Here is an 8,444-nt window from a genome sequence, read left to right as displayed (position 1 = left end):
GTTGTGTTGTGTTTGGATTTTCATGCCCCATGTGCCTGTGCGTTCTCTGTGGTCTGCTCTCTGTCTCCCTCTGTCTGTCAGCCTTGTTCTCTCTTGGTCTTCTCCTCTGTGCTTCCCCTCCTTCCTCTCTCCTCACCTGTTCCTCGTTGGTAATCAGTGTCTGTGTATTTAGTCTTTGTGTTTCCTTCACTCCTTGTCCGGTCATTGTCTTTGTTTGTCCTTGTCAGCATCCATGCTCCTGTCCCCTGTTTGGTATGTTTTGGATTTTTTGCATTTTTTCCATGTTTGGTTTGAACTTTGACTTTGATTTGAACTTTGTATTTTGCTTTGCTACTTTGTCTTGTCCTTGGTTGCTACTTTGCCTTTCATCCCCGTTTGTCTGCTTTTGGTTTTTGTAATCAGCTTTAAAATAAAGCTCGCCTTTTGTTTTTCCCCTGATCTTGCCTCCTCTTTAACTGCGTTTGGGTCCAACTATTCTTCCTGAGTTTTCCCTTTAAACCAAACCTGACAGAATGACCGGACCAGAAAAGGACCCAGCAGTTAATGGCCTTGAAATTCTTCATTGGTACAAGGACTTTGTGACAAATCCTGCTAGCAGGGCTCATCAAATAGCCGCTAGCAACCTTTTCTTTCAGGCCTAAGCCCATGCCTCAGACCATGCCTCAGCCGAGATGTCTCCTTTCTGGGGCACTCGGCTGGCCTGCAAAGTGCTCCCACCAAGAAAATGACAAGCCCATCCATGTCCTGGCTCCCTGAAGTCAGACTCAAGGGCCTCAGCCCATGCCTCAGCTCCAGCCACAGCCAAGCTACCAGCCCAGGCCTCAGCCACAGCCGAGCTACCAGCCCAGGCCTCAGCCACAGCCGAGCTACCAGCCCAGGCCTCAGCCACAGCCAAACAACCTGCCCAGGCCTCAGCCACAGCCATGCTTCCAGCCTAAACCCACGCCACAGCCACAGCCACAGCCACATCCAAGCTACCAGCCCAAACCCATGCCTTAGCCACAGCCTGGCTACCAACCCAGGCCTCAGTCTCAACCCCAGTCCCTGCCAATCCTATAACGTCTCCTTTGTGGGGAACCCACCTGGCCTTCAAAATTTCACCACCACCAAGAAAGCGATGTTCTTGGCAGCGTTGTGGCTCCTTGAAGTCTGGCTCTGGAGCCTCAGCTCCATTGTCAGCTGCCCAGCCAGCACTTGCCGGGTTTGCTCCGCCGATCAGCCGACCCTCTACATGTTTGAGCAACTTGGAGTGTGGCAAATTGTATGTGGAAGTTATAATGACTTGATGGTTTCAATGGCAAAGCATCAAAATAGACCATGCCCCCAGATGTGACACAAGTGAAAGCTTTTAATAAGTTTTGTCCACAGATGCTACTTTCAAAGTTTGTTGCAAATCAGTCAAATGGCCTAGGAGGATTTAAGTTTATCATTTTTCACAGAGCCTCCAGGGCTCATGTAGAAGTAGTCACCTGAGTTTCATGTCATTTGGACAGACCACTGTGGAGATATGCAACACTTTGTGTTTCGAGCAAAATGTACAGGAAGTTATTTAATAACTTGAGTATTGTGTGGAAAATCAAAATTGTTTTAATAACTTTTTGTCAGGAGAGTCCACAGATGCTGTGTGCAATGTTTAGTGGAAATATACTAATCAACATTTCTTACTGCCCCCCTATAAAGGCAGTCTAAAACCAGGCCTGGATGAGTGGCAGCTTGCTTCTTATGTGGTCTAAACAAGAGCAGTGAATGAGAGCCATACGGGTGCAAATATGGCTGAGCTGTAAAATAATTTAACAGAAGAATGGGAGATCACTAAGAAAGATTTAGTGGCAGCTTTTTCTGTTAGTTACCCAGAAAATGTTTCCACATGCGTCCTTGTATTAGAGCTGCTGGTAGAATGAAAGCTGTGATTTTGGTACAGTAGAATTTTTATTTATTTTTTTTTCTTAAGAATTATAATGTTCATTGCACATAACAAGAGAAGAAATTGGTTTTTATGTTGTGATTCAGAATATGCTGAAGCTGTATTTATTTTCTACATGCATGCTGCTATACAGGAACACTTTTCTTGGTTCTTTGCACAGCTGGGACAGCGGGGGTGCCACAGTGATGCGTTTTGTCCCCGCTACTCTTTACCCCCACCACAAATTACTTCAAATCCTCATCAAACTCCATCAAAATCCTGAAAAATGAGGATGCATTAGGCTCGAGTCAACTGATGAAGACTGTCAACTGGTGCAAGGAAAATGACCTGACTCTGAATGTAAAAAAAGTAAGAGAAGTGATCATCGATGTCAGAATAAAACAAGTAATAAAAGTGTCTGTCATCATCAAGAGCCAACCAATCACAGTAATGGTCTCCTTCAAGTTTTTCAGCACACACATCAGCAATAACCTCAAATGGAACTTCAATGCCAATCCTCAAACAAAGAAAGCCTAAGAGAGACTCTGTTACAGTTTTTCTCCATTGGTTTGGCTTATTTCTTGAAACAGAAATTACATTCTCAAAACTCTAAGATAATTTAGCAAAACAGTCTTAAAGTTCCGCACAACACCATACATATATTTCGACCTCACTCAGACCGTCACCATGGTCTTCACCTTGAATGAAACGATCATCTCCCTATCCTTGAGACCATGTAACAACAAAGTCATGTGACTGACCTTAAGGAAGCTTGACTTACTGCCTACAAAACCATCCAGGTGAGCACGCCTCTCCCTCTTTGCCTCATTCACCTCATCCGAGACTGCAGATGAGTAGCGTTTTTGGACTCCAAAATTAACAGTCCGTCACTGCAGTGCAGGTGCCTTGCGCCCCTGAGGACTGTAGGTGGATTGTTTCCTTTGCGCATTTGATGAATTGTAAACATGACAGGTTACGCCATGTGAAGCAGAGCATTTTAATCTCTCTCCTTGTTTCAGGTGATTGTCATTAGGGACCTGCAGCTTGTGGTCAGTTTTGCTTTCACAGTTTTTTCTCCTCCATAGATGTGAATTAGCAAGCTAATTAAGCATGCTCAGAAGCCGCTTCCTCCTTTGTTTGTATTAGTGTTGATTTCCCTGTTTTAACTTGCTGTCTGCAGTGGGTGGGAGCTTGTGTCCCCGTTCGCGCACAATGAGTGGGGCTGGTGAGCTTAAGTTGGTCATGGGGGTGCTTTCTTCCCAACCGGTTTATTGGTTATTAAGATAACAGTCCCCATGCCTCTGTGTAGGTGGGCTCATTTATTTTTCTCACGGTTTTGGGTCATTTTCTGTTGTACATAAATTTAAAGCTGCAGTAGCAGAATTTTTTTATTCGCCCTAAATCCCTGCTTTTTGCAGTAGGTGCCCCGTGACGGCCATCAGGAGTGCCCCTCCTGTTTGGGCATGGCCCATGTGTTGGAGGACGTCGCCAACTCCTGTGTGGCGGCAGTCGAGCTGCCCAGGGAGGAACGGGCTTGCAGGGCCAGACGACTAGCACTGTCTGTTCGTGCAGGGGCAGCACAACCTGACCCTTCCCAGTTCAGGGTGTGCATGCTCCTAAGACATGCTCTCGGAAGTGTGAACATGAACGCCCCCCCAACCGTAAGAGAAGGCATGGCTCTGGTGAGAAGCAGGCAGTCCACCCCCCGATGACCCTGTGGATGCTCCGGGTGGCCAGAGTGCCCATGTAGACACCCAGTCGCAAATCCTGGCTGCCATACATGGTCTGTCAGAGAGATTGGGCAGAGTGGAGGCCAAGTGGCCCGCCATGACAGGCACACCGGGGGAGGGGCACTTGAAGGAGCCCTCACCTGATGAGTTGCCCTCTGGTCAGGGGGATGGAGGTGATATTCTGGATGTTATCTCACTGTATGCACAGGGCTCACCTTTTGGGAGTGGCGAACAGTCTGACACTGCTGGGTCAGATGAGCAGCTCAGGTCCTCCGTGGTTGACGGGATGTCCAACCTCAGTCCCGCTGGTGGGGGCGAGTCTTCTGTCGACATAATTTCCAAAATTATGAGTGCAGAGAAGATTGTGGGACTCAACATCCCAGTTGTGGCACCTGCTCCAACGGATGCTGTTTGGGCTGGTATTTCTCAGTCTCAGCACCCCATATCTGTTCCTGTGGCAGCAGATTACTTGCAAATGCTCAGAAAATCGTGGAACGCCCCTAGTGGTGCACCTCAATTCAATGTTGGATGCCGGAGGCTGACGAAGGTCATGTATGCTCCTGACATTGGCATGAGGGACATGCCCCCGGTGGAGAGGGAGATGGTGGCCCTTATGTCTCTAGGCCCAGAACGGGTGTCCACCAACCCTCGCTGTCCTGTAAAGGAATGCGAAAAGACTGACCGCCTGGTGTGTCGCTCTTACAATGCTGCCACCCAGGCTGCCCATTCCGGTAATGCACTTGCCATCTTGTTGGTGGCCCTCAGGAGGACAGCTAACCCAGAGGATCAGGACACTATGAGCCTGATAGACTCCACTCTTGTCACTCACTCCCAACTTACGAGGGATGTTGGTGTAGTTATGTCATCTGCCATGATGTCCAGGAGGCAGATTTGATTCACAGACATCCCCTCTAGAGAACATTAGGAAGGAGCTCACAAACATGCCAACTGCACCTGCACGTGTTTTTTAATCCTGATTCTCAGGGCATGTTGGACAAAGCCGAACAGTCTCGCTGTACTAGAGACTGTGTGTGGCGCACCTTTAGCAGAACCACGGCTCCCAGGTATGGTTCTAGGGGTCCCCAGGATTCAAACCACCCCCCTGGCGCTCGCCAGGAGCCGTGGTGGCAGCAAGCTGGTCTCCCGGCCTCTGGTGGTACACAACCGCCGTCACGCGGACAGCAGTGGTTTCAGCCCCGTCCTCCCGGTAAAGAGGTGTCCCACAGGAGATGCCCCCCCAGGGGTACGGGACGACAGGCCAGGGCCCCATAGGGGTGGGGGGACGGCCGCTGCAGTTTCCTCCCAGCTTTACCTGGACAGCAGGGGAAATCTAATCCTTCTTCAGAAAGATGTGATTATGAGAGTAGAGCCAAGCGATCAGCTCACTGGCTTTTACTCTCTATTTCCTCATGTCAAAAAAGATGGAGGCCTACACCCTATCTTGGACCCCAGATGCTTAAATGCCTTCATAAAGGTTTTGCCTTTCAAGATGCTGACCACGAGTTACATCTTGGAGGCTGTGGAAAAGGGGGATTGGTTCACTTCAGTAGATCTAAGGGACACTTATTTCTATGTGCCCATCTGCCCAGACCACAGACCTTTTCTTTGTTTTGCCCTCCAGGGGCAGGCCTACCAGTTCAAGGTCCTCCCATTTGGCCTTTCCCTCTCACCAAGGGTGTTTACCTCCCGTACCTGGACGACTGGCTGATTTGTGCCCCGTCCTGCGACCAAGCTCTACGGGATACGGGATTGGTTCTCTCCCACATCCAGTCCCTGGGGCTCAAAGTGAACTGGACGAAAAGCAGCCTGGAGCCAGGTCAGCAGGAAGTCTTTGTCGGACTGTGCCTGGACTCTGTCGCAATATATGTGTCACTCACCTCTTAGAGGGTGGGGAACATCCTGGATTTCCTGTCCCATTTTCGCCTTGGCAGATGGCTGGAGTTGATTCATTTCCAGAGGCTGCTGGGCATGATCTCAACTGCACTGATGGTTGTTCCTCTTTGGCCTCCACCCGAAGTTGCACAGACGTGCAAAGGTTCGGGTGACACGCACATTTCTCTGTGCTTTGTGCCCATGGAGGGACGTGAGGCTCTTTCTCCAGGGTGTTCCTCTTGGGAATATTCCTTCGAGAAGGACAGTGGTGACCACAGATGCCTCCCTGACAGGATGGGGGGGGCAGTGTGGGAACACAGGATGGTGTGGGGTGTTTGGGAACCCACTTGGGGGGAGTGGCACATCAACGTCTTGGAACTGAGGGCAGTTTTCCTGTCATTGAAGGCTCTCCTTCCTTCCATCCAGGGCAGGCATGTCCTGGTACGCACAGACATTTCCCTCCACGGTATTCCATGTGAACCACCGGGGGGCACCAGGTTACTGCGTTGCCTCCACGTGGCGCAGACACTTCTGTTCTGGGCAGCTCAATATCTAGCTTCACTCAGGGCAGTCTACATTCCCGGCATTGCGAACCAGGCAGCGGACCTCCTGTCCAGGACGGGCCCTCTCCCAGGAGAGTGGAGGCTTCACCTACAGGTGGTGGCCCTCCTGTGGGTTCAGTTTGGCATGGCCTGCATCGACCTGTTCGCCGCTGCACACTGCATGATGTGGTTCTCCCTTATGGGTGGGGGGGCTCTCTGGGTTTGGATGCTCTGTCTCACGAGTGGCCGGACAGGTTGTTGTATGCTTTTCCCCCACTCCCGTTGATTTCCCAGGTGATCCAAAGGGTCACCATGGGCCGTTACAAGGTGCTGCTGATAGCCCCTTGGTGGCCGAGGAAGCACTGGTTCGCCAGGCTCCTACGCCTTGTCCACGGTCAACCCTGGGCCCTACCGGGCAGGGTGGACCTCCTCTCACAGGCAGGGGCCCAGATTTGGCATCCCAGACGTGCTCTTCTGCAGCTCTGGGCCCCTTCTCAGTCCCGGTCTCAGAGATTACATGAAGCTGTTCCGAGGACTATAGGATATGCCTGAGCTCCCTCCATCCCTGCCAATTATAGCCAGAAGTGGAGTGCGTTCTTGACATGGTGTCAACGTGCACAGGTTGACCCATCTCCATGCCCCATTGAACTGATCCTCCGTTTTCTCCAGTCTCTCTTGGACTCAGGGAGGGCTGCTAGCACCATTAAAGTATACACTGCTGCTATCTCTTTCTTTCATGAGGCAGTGGGTGGGGTTACTGTAGGCAGGCACCATTTGGTGTCTCAGTTCATTAAAGGGGCCTGTCGCCTGCATCCGATCAGGTCCCCCAGAGCTCCATCATGGGACCTCCAATTGGTGTTGAGGTCCCTGACTCAACCTCCGTATGAGCCCTTTGATCGCTGAGGCGTTCCAGGCAAGAGGGAGAGACGTGCTCACCTGGATGCTTTTGTAGGTGGTGAGTCAAGCCTCCTTCAATGCCACCAAAAGGCAAAAGATCCTTCTCAATTACTTTGGCTCGTCTCTCGAAACAGACCTGACATTCTCAGCACTCTTGGTGCTCTTGCTAAAATAACCTGGAAGGTTCAGCACAACACCATGGTTCACCTGCAAAAGCTCATATCTCTCCCAAAACAGTTTACTGATGTGTCAAAACAAAATTCTTATCTCATATAAATAGTCAGTGCCCCCAAAATGCATTGTCCCCTTGGCATTATGTAAGCACTCAAAGTCAAAATGTTTAGATGTTTCGTCACTGTGGCAGAGGATCACTGAAATATCCCACATGTCCACCTCTTAGTCTTACAGTTTTTCTCGATTGTTTACATACATTTTCTGAAAGCATGCCTCATACTCTCAGAACTCTACACACAAATCAAAAATCACACGCACAATGGGCAACCCCCCCCCCCCAAAAATAAATGTACACAGTGTACATCCCAACCAACACAAAGATCCACATACAGTGGTCTACATACAAAACAGAGGAATTTACTCAGTTACTGTAAAAAACAAAACAAAACAAACAAACAAAAAAACTATGCTGCATCCTCTCTTCTGTTTCTGTCTGACCACAGCACCTCATCCACCTCACAAGCAATGTTTTCCCTTGCCAAGCATCTGGGGAAATATCGTCTAGCATGGCGAATAGAGCATCGACTGCTACATCTCCACATGCTTCTTCCATCGCTTGCAGAAGGGGTATATGCGTTTGTGGATTTCTGTCATAAACTTTCCATCTCAAAGCAGAAAAAAATCCTCAATTGAGGAATGGAGAATATGGAGGGAGATAGACAACTAAGAAGCGTGGGTGGGCAGGAACCAGGGCAGTGAATGTTAGAGAACCATGTTCAGGTTTTCAGTTTCCTGTTCAGGAGACAGAAGACACTCCCCTTGTGTTGGTAATCTTTCAGTTCTGCAATACAAATAGTAAAATACTGTAAATACCGTGTAGGAATACAAAGTACGAATACATTTCCCAAATACTTGAAACATACTTTATTTTTACAGTCAACAGAACAGTCCACAGGCAATACTGTACTACTGTACTCATTGAGTACTGTATTGATATGCAGTACTGCAATTTTCTTGTGAGAGTAGATTTCTTAGTATTGATATGCAGTACTGCAATTTTCTAGTGAGAGTAGATTTCTTACCTATTCTCATTTCGGAAAGTCCGGATGATGGATGCTTCAGTGTACCTGCTCACATTTGGCTGTACTCTTTGCCCAGCCTCCCACAGAAGAGCTCACCTATTAGCCTTTTATGCTAAAGCTCTGATTGCTAATTGTAAAACTGTGTGACAGGTGTTTGCCCATGTGATGAGTCAGTAGGGCAGTTGACTTTAGAATTTTGAATGACAGTGTGTTCCTTGTGAAAACAAGAGATTTTCTCCATGAA

The 8,444-nt window shown here is 49.0% G+C and overlaps 1 pseudogene; it reads left to right on the top strand.

The window, feature by feature from the left end:
- Window positions 1–4,699: 4,699 nt before the first annotated feature.
- On the top strand, window positions 4,700–6,599 carry LOC119019265 (annotated as a pseudogene).
- The last annotated feature ends 1,845 nt before the right edge of the window (window positions 6,600–8,444 follow it).

This window comes from Acanthopagrus latus, chromosome 5 (assembly GCF_904848185.1).
Source record: "Acanthopagrus latus isolate v.2019 chromosome 5, fAcaLat1.1, whole genome shotgun sequence".
Taxonomy (NCBI): domain Eukaryota; kingdom Metazoa; phylum Chordata; class Actinopteri; order Spariformes; family Sparidae; genus Acanthopagrus; species Acanthopagrus latus.
This window is presented reverse-complemented; position numbering and strand designations above follow the sequence as displayed.